The sequence below is a fragment of the Anomalospiza imberbis genome, chromosome 1 (assembly GCF_031753505.1).
Source record: "Anomalospiza imberbis isolate Cuckoo-Finch-1a 21T00152 chromosome 1, ASM3175350v1, whole genome shotgun sequence".
Classification (NCBI taxonomy): domain Eukaryota; kingdom Metazoa; phylum Chordata; class Aves; order Passeriformes; family Viduidae; genus Anomalospiza; species Anomalospiza imberbis.
Genome location: NC_089681.1, coordinates 41,985,144 through 41,997,758, shown reverse-complemented (window position 1 = coordinate 41,997,758; position 12,615 = coordinate 41,985,144).

The window sequence follows — 12,615 nt, the reverse complement described above, 5'->3', positions numbered from 1 at the left end:
TGTTCCGTCTTCATTTCAACATCACCCACTCCCACCTTGCCTGAAAAATCACACACTCTGCAGGATGCCTTGGGAAGACGGATTGTTTTCATTTGCAGGGAAGTTTGCAGCAGAGCACTTTTAAAATGACATTGTAAGAAATTGCTACAGTGCAAGACCTGCTCTGACTTTTATTTATGTGAAAAGAGATCTGGGTTAGGATTTCTAGTTGGAAGAAACCCACAATTTTACTAGGACAGGGAGGCTCATTCTTCTCTCTTGGCATACCATGCTCTCTGCAATCTATTTGAGAGGCAGTAAAGGAGGTAATAAAGTGGCAATCAAAAACAATGCTTCAGTAGTCCTGATCCACAGTTTGTGGGATTTCATTTGGAACTTATTTACCTAACCCACTCCCACACATGTATCTATCTTAGGCACCTACAGGAGTCGTCTCTTTGGAGGGCTTGAGGCTGTCAAAAGGTTAAATTTAGTTCTTGGAGCAGCCTGGAATACTTTATTGTTGGGAAGGGGAAGTGCTGAGAGGTAAGGGTATGTGGGCACTGCAGGTAGAGACAGCAATAATGACTCAGTATTCAGGAGCAATGCATTTCCATCACTGCCACAGTGAACCAGATTAACTGATCCTCCTAAGAAGAATCCTGGATTTCTCAGGGATGTGCTGGGACTGGAAGCTTTCTGGCTACCAGATCTGAGTGAGAATTTTTTTTTGTCTCAGCATCACACCGTACTGTACAACAGCCAAGTGGTATCCAGGGCGGTCAGAGCTGTGAGTGCTTTGGGTGCTCTGATGGACAAAGCAGGTATGCCCAAGTGACTTACCTCACAACATCTGATTGTACCTTCTGAGGCCCCTTCCAGCCTGAATTACTCTATGATCCTGGCATCCTACATTTCACAACTGCAGAGCTGTTGCTGCAGCCCGAGGTAATCCCTTCCTTCACCCCATGGCCGAGGTTAGCTGGCTGCACCCACAGTAGGACAGTGCTGATACTGACAGTGGTCCTGCTCGTACATCTGAGCAAATACTTCAGAGCAAAGTCGATGCATTATCTTTTACTGGCAGGCATATAATACAAAGGAGACATGAGATGATTATATTTTTTTCACATTCATTACTTTACATATTTTAAAAAGCTGTCTTTCACAGATCTTTTCTCTGTATATTGATTAGGAGCCATTCTGAAAGCATCACCAGCTGCTTATTTGCAGCTATGTATGAGGCTTGTCAAGATTGTGTTTCTGATTGAGCTGGGACATGTTCACAGCATGGCTGGCTTCCATAATCCTGTGTGGATATGCTGGATGTTTTCTCTTATGTCTCAGGATGGCAAGAATGACATATGCTTTCTTGCTTTCTTGACATATTCTGTCATGCCAGTAGATATTGACCTGGATGTGACAGAAAAAAGCTGAAGACATGTATGAATGAACTTAAAATTCAAAATAATATGGACAGAAGAGGCTTCTTTCTCAGTTTTCTCTACTGTACAGCACTTCTCTGGAAGTTCTTTCCATTTCCTCTCTGTATTTTTGCACATATCTTCTATAGGGCAGGTGTATGTTTAAAGGGTAGAGCTGAACAATAGAAATCCTATAGGTTTTTTATATGCAAAGGTAGTCTTCTGTCTCTGAACACTGATAGATTTAAGGTCCTAGGCCAATTGTTATATACACTGTTGGGAAATTAGGAAACGGTTGGCCATGACTATGAACTTATGCAGAGCATTTAATTCAATTTTCATTCTTCCAGAATAAGGGTGGAATTCTGTGTTCCTTGCTGTAGTAAAGTCCTGCTGTTCAGCTGAGTCAGTGTAATGGACAGTTGCCTGAATGCATTTAGAAATAGAGGGCCAAGCAGATTATCTCCTCTTTATTAGCTTTCTTCCTTGCTGTGGGATTTCAGCACATCCCAATCTTGAATACATTTCTCTTTGCAACATACTTTTGGATGGAGGAAACTATTCCAAGTTTGCTCACAGGGAATTGACATGGGGAGAAGTGAAAAACTTTAAAACATTCAGGTTTCCAGTGGTACAGGTGGGCCCTTACTCAGGTAGCTGAACACTTTTAAAAAATTCCCCTAGAGATGTCTTTCTGAAAATGAGCGATGTGGCAGCGCAGGGACTGAACCCACCCCGGTGTCCCAGATGCTTAGCTAGTGCTGCAAACACTGGCTTACCCTTCCTGTCCTAACACTGTACTTAGTCCTGTCACTGCTGCCTTTGATTTAGAAGGGCTGCTCTGAATAGAAAGACTGTACTCAGGGTGAGTAATGGTGGTGAAATTTGTCTTTTTAGTAGTTGATTTTTAAGCCTGAAAAATCTGGCATATTCACAGACGTGAATCAGTGCATCCAGCTACAGATGTTATCCTCTGGAAACTGATGATCCTGTACCCAGCCGTACTGCCGTTGAACTACAGAAATGCTCTCAGAATGTGATTCCTGTTTCTACGACATCCAGAAGACAGTTGCTTTCTCTTTGTAGAAGCAAAAGATCAGAGGAGGTAAAAAGCAAACTAGAATAACACAGAGGAAGGGGAAAAATGTGTTCAAAAGACCTCTGTCTCTCCCCAACTTCCTGCTCCCTCCCCCTGCCCCCTGCCTCCTCTTCCTTCTGTTTCTAAGGGTTAAATATGCAGAGGGAAAAAATTGCTAGACTTTATGTCTGTGCTTGGTGGGAACTATTAAATTACAGCTGGATGTTTTTAATTATGCCACACATAAATGCCTGAACACAACAGCGTTTTAATCCAAATGTGAGCCTCATTTATGTGTGTTCTGTGTTTGCTCTGAAATGCACTGGCTGGCACTTGTTTGTGGTGGCCCCTTTGTGGCATTGTAACAGTGTGTGGGGTTTTTACCTCCCCCCCCTTTTTTTTTTTTCCCAAGTGCGAGGATGGGAGCTAGTGCTGGCGAGGGGGAAAGGAAATGGGTAATAAAACAGAGAGCTAAGCGGCTCACTGGAGCCAGGGATGCTGGGATCTGGTTAATTGCTCCGAAATGAAAAAGATTCGGGGGTTTTCATGAAATCCCATAGGTGCATTTGCCAAGCCTCAAATATTAGATTGAATTACAGTTTCTAATTCCTCCCCCCCTTTACCCACAGCCATGTGTCTTATTTCTTCCTAAAACTTGTCCACTTTTCAGAGCAATGAATGCAAGAAGGAAGCTGAGTAAGGACTGCCTGCCTGCTTGTTTTACACCTTCCCCACCTACATCTTTTCCTAATCCTACCTTTTATTAAAAAACAAGGAATCTGTCTCTCTCTCCTCCCGTGTATCCTGATCTGTTTGTGGATTTGAGGTTGAAATGTTGCCTATATATTTTGCCTTGCAAGGGGCTGCAGGGAGGGCGTACTGAGGAACACTGTCTCTGTCCCTTGTTCTCCACACCCACGCACTAGCTAAGCATAATACAATCCTTTTCTGCATAGCCACCAAGACTTGTTTTTGTAAAGGGGCTTTGACCTGTCCCTCTCATTTTCAGAAATAATTTTACATTGGCAGCTAGTTCTGCCAGCATTTTTACTATCCCACAAAGGGATTTCAGCACCTGATTTGTGGGTGTAAGGGGACTTCACTGGGAAATGACGTCAGTGGCGTGGCTTGGAGGAGTAGCTGTCTCCGAGATCAAATCCTTAAATGGTAGGATTGGCACCAACAAAACTGAAGCTAGAGCTGAGACTCTCCTGTGTATAAATTATGCCCACAAATCAAGATGCAAACCCCTTTTCTGACAGTTATTGTGTTTTGTTAACCAGTGAACAATGTATATTTTCTTAGTCTGGACATTTTGAGATTATGAAAAGTGCACCTTGGTTATTAGGCTGGTATCAGATCCAAGTGTTGTTTCTCCTCTTGTGAGGAATTGGAAATATTTTCTCTTTCTTCCACCCCGGAGCTGGGAGGGCTTTCTGAGTCACCTAGTTATGCCCCAGCCTTGGAATGGACCTTTCTGCTGGAAATTTCTCTGCCATGTTTTCCTGAGCTAATTCTGCTGATGCTCTCAGCATCCAGCTGCCACTCCACAGGCCGATAATTCTATAATTCTGATGTACTTCTTACTCAGGGACCCTTTTTTTTTTTGCCTTCTACTTTTGTTTAAACTTTCTTTTTGTGTTTTGGGTAAAGGTGATTTGGCATGCCAGCATCAATCAGCTGGCTCAGTTCCTCTGTCCTCCTGGAAGTTGTTTCCTACATTCCTGTGTTATTTCTCACCTTCCTCATACCATTTATTTGTGGAAGCTCTGCTGGAAAGGAGTGTGTGAAATGTTCCTTCCAAATTATGCATGCACATTAGCAATTAATTGTAAGTTCCTACTTTCAGTCTACTGTGATTATTTTAAATAATTAAAAATTAAGAGCCCCATTTCCCACTCAAAGGCAAGAAGGATTTGGCCACCATTTAACTGGCAGTTTACCCAGCCCCTCATGCAGCCTCTGCTGTTAGGCACTAGTCTGGGCTGCTCAGCTTTAGAGAGCAGAGCAACTAAGGGCATGCTTGAGTAAAGCATGCTTTGATACTTCTGCTGTTTCCTTGTACGTGATCTCATGATGCATTGCTGTGGGGAGATCTAACTGTTCTGCCAACTTGTTTTCAAGAACTGTTTTCAAAGGGAATGGTTTTAAATTGCTCACTTGGGGGGTCATTTATTGTCTGTTTTTTTCTTTTTTAGTGCTGGGTCCTCAGGCGTTCGAGGGTGAAATCTCTATTGTTCACCCCACCTCCAGAATGATCAGAAATCATGGATTTTTACTTAGCCACCCACTGTCTTTTGACCTGAATACTTCAATTTTTCTTTCCCACCCAGTGCCTTCCTAATGTTAGCCACAGTCTTCCCATCTTGCTCTCACCCTGTAGGGTAAGGAAATGTGGTTTCATCCATGAATTACATTAATGCCATTGTGTGAATCATTAGTGGATCCAGCATCACAAGCCCTAGGGGATCAAATACTTGCAAACCACTAGAGAGAAATTCTAATATCAAATATGTGGCAGGAATTGTCCTAGCTCGAAGAAAACAAAACAACCCTCTTTAATACCCAGAGAAGGTCATGGTGCTTAGAGAGAAGAGCAGCTTGTGTAATAGCCTCGAGGGGCCAGAGGAAGCCATCCTGCTTCTCTCTCCTGTCTGTACTCCCTCTTGCCTCTCCTCCTCCCAGGCAGCTCCCTGTCCAGCAGGCTAACAAGATCCTTCCCACTTGTGACATATAACAGCAGTATTTGAAGCCCTGACTAGGCTGTTGCCTTGTTCTTCCTCAAAACAAACACAAAGTCAAGACTAAGCATGACTAACTCAGGAAAAATAAAGGTTAATAAAGACAGAAATTGAGCTTTAGTGGTGGGGTGGGAGAAGAAAAGCTGAACACCTGCTGTTCTGCTGTGGTGCCATCCCAATTGCCCTGGAGGCTGCTGTTAGTTCTGCCTTTGCAGGCCTTTTTGCCAGTGTTTCTGCTTTGCCTTTAGCACTTTTAGAAGACAGCACAAGAGCATGGGATTGTCTCACAGCCCAAGGGGGAGTGTAAGATATAAGTAACCCTGTGATTGCTTGCTGGCATCTCTGATGATCCCAACACTTCAGGAGGTGTTCAAAAGCTGATTAATTTTTTTTTTTAGTTGTGTGTAGTGGCAGGTGCTCACATTTTAAAATTTTGTCCAATCATCCTCTGGGACATAAATGCACAAGGCATTTTTGGCTGGTGGCTCTTGCAGTATGCATTACCTGCGTAAGAACAGGAATACTGTGCAAAAGCAGAGAAATCAGAGGGGAGTGGCTCTGTTATGCATACTGGGGCACAGATTTCCCTTAACGACCTCATCCTGCTAACCTTGAAGAGAAAATTCAAAGGTACTGCAAACCTTTTCTCTTTGGAAACACTTATTCCCAAGTATCAGGCAGCAATACTTGACATTCCCCGCAAAAATTAGGTGGTTAATAAATTTCAACAATCTATCTAAGTAACTGGCATAGCTAGATCATCCATGCTGCAAGTGACCAACCTAGAGATGTGCAGAACATCTCAAAATAGCTGTTGAAATACTTGGGTAAAATTTTCATTTATCTTCTTTTGTGAACTATGAATTAAAGTGCTGGAATGTGAGAATTTCCAGTCCAAGATGGTGGTGGTGGGACCATAACTGAAGGGAGGGTTAGTTTTATCAGAGCAATTTTGAAACAATTTGGAATCAAATAGGTTGGTTTTAATTGTGTTTGGATCTGAAACTCTTCACAAACTCTTCACTGAATTGGAGTTCTTACAGTCTGTTTCAAGAGCTAATAGAGATGACAAAGCAATGGGGAGTGGAATTTTTAAAACTGGTATTCTGAGAAATATCAGGTAACATTCAGAATTTTAAAATCCTTGGATTCTAACATCTGTAAGCAGAGATTTGGTAACTTACTTTTTGAAGCTCATTACCATAGCAAACTTGCTAATTCTCTGGCAGTTATGAAGGTTTAGCCAGCAATGATGTCAGACTCAGAATTAAAAGTATGTGTGGAACAGATAAGATAAAAGGTGCCTTTTTTCTTTGAACATGGAGAGTTTTCTGGTTATAGTTTCTTGAACTTGTTGAAGTTAATAAAAGATAACACAAACTATTTTGGGATGGGGAGAACAAACCTTTAGGCACAACAACAACAAAAAAAGAAAACCAGGAGTAAAGCTCCTCCTATCCAGACCTTAAGTATATGGAAGTTTGATTTTCTGTGTGTGTGATTAAATGTCTTAATTTATTAAGCAAAGATTTATTGAAGAAAGGAAAATTATGTTTATTCCATGCATACGGCTACTACAGTGTCTTTCTGAATTATGGATATTTTCCTGCACATCAATGTTATTACAAAGCTGGAGAAGCATCAAAGGAATATTCTGCTTGCTGTATGAGCCTTGGGAAGTTAAGTGCTGAGAGGAGACTAGGTTATATTTTCCCAAACTGTGAAGCAGATAAAAATGGGGCTAAAGATGGCTGTAGAAGATGATACATAGCTCAAGCTCATGCTAAACAAGCCCTCACTGGTTAATTTTCTAATCAGGATTAACAATGTTCTATTATTTATTAGGAACGTGGAAACACAAAATATTTTAAAAATTGAACTAGATACTGTTCCTAAATATTGCCCCTTTGCTGTTTGTTCTAAATATTGTCTCTTTTGCTATTTCTACAGGAACTTAAAAGAACTACGATATAAGTAGTGAAAATGTAAACAGTAGCCAAGACATTTATAAGTGATAGCTTCTATTAACAAGGTACACTATAAACAGACCTCAAGGTATGTGAGCATTCCTTATCAAGCAGAAGTTTATATGATAGCTGAATAGTTTCATGATTTCTAAAAAGCTGTTTAAATCAGTGGACTTAAAGTAACTCTTGTCAAAGTCAGAGGAAATTTTACCAGTGGAAATAGAATTAAGCCCTAAAGAGATCATTTTTTCAGCACCTTTGCAACTTTTCATCTGCCACCATTGGAGCCGATGGAAAGGGTTTCATTGACTTTGGCACATAAAGGGATGTTAGCTGTGTAACCCAAGATATCTTGTGAGTGCCAAAGAATAAACGAAATTTAGAATGAGACCAGCTTTGCTGTAATGGTGATGATATAATACTCAAGAGCAAACAACTAATAACCTCTTCTTAAAACAAGAATCCATCATGAATGCTCCAAGACTAAAGGGAAAATTTGCCTCTGGCCTCTGGGATTCCCTGCTGGGTAATGAAAAGAGGAGCTATATCATGCAGAAAATGATGAGGAAAGAGTAAAACCCCTCAAGAGAAAAAAGCCTGTTTCTTTTCCCCTCTTTGTCTCCTGGCATACTTATCTTTACTGCTTATGTACAATTCCATTGAGAAAAACCAGTTCATGATAGAACAAACTGAGAAAGTGCTAGTTCAGGCAGCTTCTTCTTTTCTTTCATGGATTAATGGCAACTGAAAATGAAAGGATTATTTAAGGCCACTTGGGCAATATTAAGTACTGCCTATTGTGTTAGTCTAGAATCACATGTAGCCTGGAAACCAAAGACAGCAAACCACATTAGGTTAGTGTAGGTGGACACCTAGGTTATGAAACAGGCAGTTCTTGGATTTGCTTGTCAGTAGTTAAAGAATTGCCAGTTTTGAAGAAAGAAATTTAAAAAATGGTGATTTGCAGTCAGCCTTTCTGAAATTCCCAGAGGAACAGCCATGTTACTCAACTCTAGAAAACAAAGTCTTAGTGACCATTCTCAGTGATCATTTTTTATTTGGACTTCTGCTGAAGATACAAGAAGTCAAAGTTAAATCAAGTTCACTATTCATGTGTACTAATATGGGGCTGAGCTGGAAATGGTAATGTTTTGAAAGTTGTAGCCTGTTCTTGTCAACCCATTTCAGAACGAGGGGAAAGCTTTCTTCATCAAATTCATTCTGCTGTGTTTTCCTGTGAGTCAAATGCAAACAGCTGTCAAGCCTTTGCTGGGAAATGCAGTTCAGTCTGGCAGGACCTGGGAAAATAAGAACTTGAGCGCACCATGGCGTGTATCCATCACTCTCTGCGCTGGGACAGAAGCTGCCTATTGAGCAGCCATCTACCTTTGGCTTTTGCTTCTCTCTGTATCAGCTAAAGGTTCTGACTGCTCTGCTTCGCCATTTCTGGAATGCCCAAAATGGCATTTCTGTCAAGCCTTTGCTGGGAAATGCAGTTCAGTCTGGCAGGACCTGGGAAAATAAGAACTTGAGCGCACCATGGCGTGTATCCATCACTCTCTGCGCTGGGACAGAAGCTGCCTATTGAGCAGCCATCTACCTTTGGCTTTTGCTTCTCTCTGTATCAGCTAAAGGTTCTGACTGCTCTGCTTCGCCATTTCTGGAATGGCAGAGGTGTACTGGCAAAAATTTCCTTGGAACTAGATCTGGAAATCTCCTTGCCTTGGATGTGTGTTGTATGAACTAACATTTGTTTGGAGGAGTTGAGTGAAAGGATTTAATGTAAGTGTGAGAACTTCCAATTTCAACATACATGAATTTTGGGGGGTGTGGTGGTGCATCCACTTGTTAGTATCAGGAGGCCACAGCTCTTGTAGTACCCTGTAGAGGAAGAAGCTTCAGTGATACTGTCTGGAGAATGGCTAAAGGAAATTAAACACAGAAATGATCAGCAGAAAGCTACTACTTTTTGTTTGTTCGCTGGTGAGTGTGTTGGTAAATGGCCTTCATCCCAAATTATGCTCATTCTGCAGTCCGTGCACCCCTATGCTTCAGGAAGTTGGTTGCCAGTGACCTAAGAGCTTTCACTGGGGATGGACATTACCCAATGCTGGTGTTGTATGGAACTTGAGATTCTCTTCTTGCACAGATTAGGTATTCATTACTGCTGTAGAAGATAAGGGCCAAATCACAGACTGTTCCCAAATGAACTGGCTGCATTACACTGTGTGCTCTCCACTTATAGCTCTGCATTCTTGAGAATTTAGAACTGATATTTATAAAAGGTACACAAAAATTATTTCAGTCAACAATGAGGACTGGAAAGAACGTACTTCTGCACAGAATACTTTGTGCCTTCCCTCCTATTTCTTTGTGTCTTCTTTGTTTCTTCTTACTGCTTCTTTCTTCCTTGTTAGAGTTTTGGATGTCTTGCTCCATTGATATTTCCTATTCTGCTTATTTTGAGTCTTGTAAGAACAGAATAAATGGTCAAATGATAATTTCTATTTTTTTCCTGAACAGATGTTGGTGGAGGTTTCTTGATATTTAGATAATAGTTATTAAAAAACCCTCTGAATTCCAGGCTAAGGTTTTCAAATGGGCCCAGGCTCCCTTTACCCTTTTATCTAACCTTTATTCTTTCAGACTAGAAGGCATTCTTTCCTATGTGTTAAGGAGTGATTTGTTTTCTTCTCAGTCTGGATCTACAGCAATCTCCTGAGTTATTTTGTCTAAGGTCCTTGTAAAGAGAAGCAGGAATTTTTGTTCCTCTTCTCTCACACAGAAGTGAGTTCTTTTTGTCTTTGCTTTGAGCAGTGGGGAGGGGGAATTCCTTCCTGACAGTTGAAAGGACAAACAATTTAGAAATATAAGCATTAAAGAAGGGCAGAGGATGTCATTTGTATACCACACTGGTGTAAATCAGCAGCAGGGTCAAAGGAATGTACGTCACATCACTTATCAGGAAATTTTCTTGCCTCCATGTCCATCTTTTCTCACAAGATTTTGGCCCAGTTATATCCCAAATTCTTGTTGGACTGGCCTACTCATGCCAGAGTATGCACTGGAAGAAAATCCAGGCCAAAGTGAAGCAGTGTCATGCTTCAGCAGGTGGCATCAGACATAGGAGAGAGCGGCAGCAGACACAGAAGAGAGACAAATGCTGTGGACAGCCCTACCCCAAGGTTTGATCACAGGTAACAAGGCTGAGGTGCCTTCACAAAAGGGTGTATTGGAAAAGGGATAACCATTCAAGTGGCAATGCCTAACATTATACAGGTAGCACTATCTATAGTATACCCTGAAAACTCCAAAACCAAATTTTCACTGGATTTATGAGTTGTAGGACAGGAGCCAAGTTAGCTGTTACTCGGTCTTGATGTGTTTGGAGCGATCTCATCTTTATATGTCTGGAACTTTGTTTTCCTGACTTGGTTTCTTCATATCTCCAACAGTTTTTATCAAACTGTTAACAATGCATTCTTTCTCTAATTTGGCTTAGGGTCAGAAAAGGGGCTCTTAAATATACACATTTTGTTTAATGGGCTTTTCTTCTAATGAATCAATTCACAGACATTCTCTAGTCTTTAAATTTTTCGATTACCCTTTTCCTGCCCACTCAGGAAGTTCTTGACTTCCATTTTTCAGAGCAATTGTAACTTTCCCATTAATTTGGTAGGTGTGAAGGCACTTGTCATCTGCCCTGACAGATTCATGCACTTATCTACCCACCCATCAACCAGTCACATTCAATGGGATCTTTAAAGGGGTCCATAGTGTGTTCATAGAGGTAAATCTGATAAACCACTTACAACAGAGGCCATCCAACCTCTGGTGTAAGTCACAGCTCTCAGGTTTTTTATAACTTAGTCCATTCCCCTTATAGAAAACTGCTGTCTGTGTCAAGTTGACTTTTACACATGGAAGGTTTCACTGAAGTTGGTTTAACCCATATCAAGAAGGGGGCAGAGGCTAATAATAAGTAATTTTGGACTATGACAGTATTATTTCCTCTCGCTTTGTTTCTTTCTCTGTCTGTTTTTCTGTCTCTGTGTCTCTAGCAAATTCTTTTCCTGAGAGATTTTACATTTTCCTGCCCTGTAAAACTCTACACAAATCTGACTTACGAGCAAATTATCTTTATACCTGCTCATTGGATCACATCAAACATCTGCTGCTAATGTTCCTGAATGTTCTTCATACAGATCATGCGGCTGGCCATGGATCAGTTTAAGCGTACAACATTAACTAAGGATGATCGCTAATATTAAAGGTGCTGGTCTGAATTACTGTTAGTGCTGTCATACATCTTTGGATTAACCAGAGTTCATATCTGATAAATGTCAAAGTGACCCTGTGGAATATAGGGAAGATTGCACATGATTTCTTTAGATTTAAACCTCATTAAAACATTGTTTCTATGAGATGTGTGAGTATTTCTGCCACAATTAATGATGATTTTTGTTTTCAATTTTAATTATTAGCAAATTCTTTACTAAAAGCAAAGGCTATGCCCTATAATAAGATTATTATACACCCACCTTCTCCATATTTTTCTTGGGCATTTTGCTCTCTGTTGGCTGAGAAAAAATTAATGAGATTTTTTAAAAAAGATACATGGTGATTTTATACTTTCGGGTATGAATTAAAAACATCATTGAGGTTTAGATGCTCAGAAGATGTGTATCCTCACTGAAATGACATAGATATATCTGTTGGTGTGAGTCCAGGGAGGGCCATGAAGATGATCAAAGGGCTGGAGCACCTTTCATCTGAGGAAAGCCTGAAAGAATTGAGGTTGATCAGCCTGAAGAAGAGAAGGTTCCTGGGAGACCTTCCCAGGTGAGCTGGAGAGTGACTTTTTACAAGTGATACAAGGGAGAATGGCTTGAAACTGAAAGAGGATCAGTTTAGTTTGAATATTAAGAAAAAATTCTTCACTGTGAGGGTGAAGTTCCAAGTCTGGAACTGGTTGCCCAGAGAAGCTGTGGATGCCTCATCCCTGAGAGTGCTCAGGGTCAAGTTGGATGAGGCTTTGAGCAACCTGGTCTAGTGGAAGGTGTCCCTGCCACAGGCAGGGTTTTGAACTAGATGATTTTTAAGGTCCCTCCCAACCCAAACCATTTTATGATTCCATGAAAGGATACCTTTCTGTACAAGATTATTCATTATATATTGTAAGTAATTATAATTAAAAGTAATTTGATTCAGTATGAGTGTTCATTTCTGGGTTTTGTTTTCTGGAGCAAATTTTTTGCTAAGCAATGATCCATGTTTTCTGTTGTAACACCTTTTAACTGCAAGTAGGTTTTTTTGGGTAAAATATAAGTGCCCACAACTGTATCTGTAAAGAATGTTCAACAAAATCCACAGCAGACCAAAGTGTGTGATGTAAATAAGTATGTACGTAGCACATGTATATGATA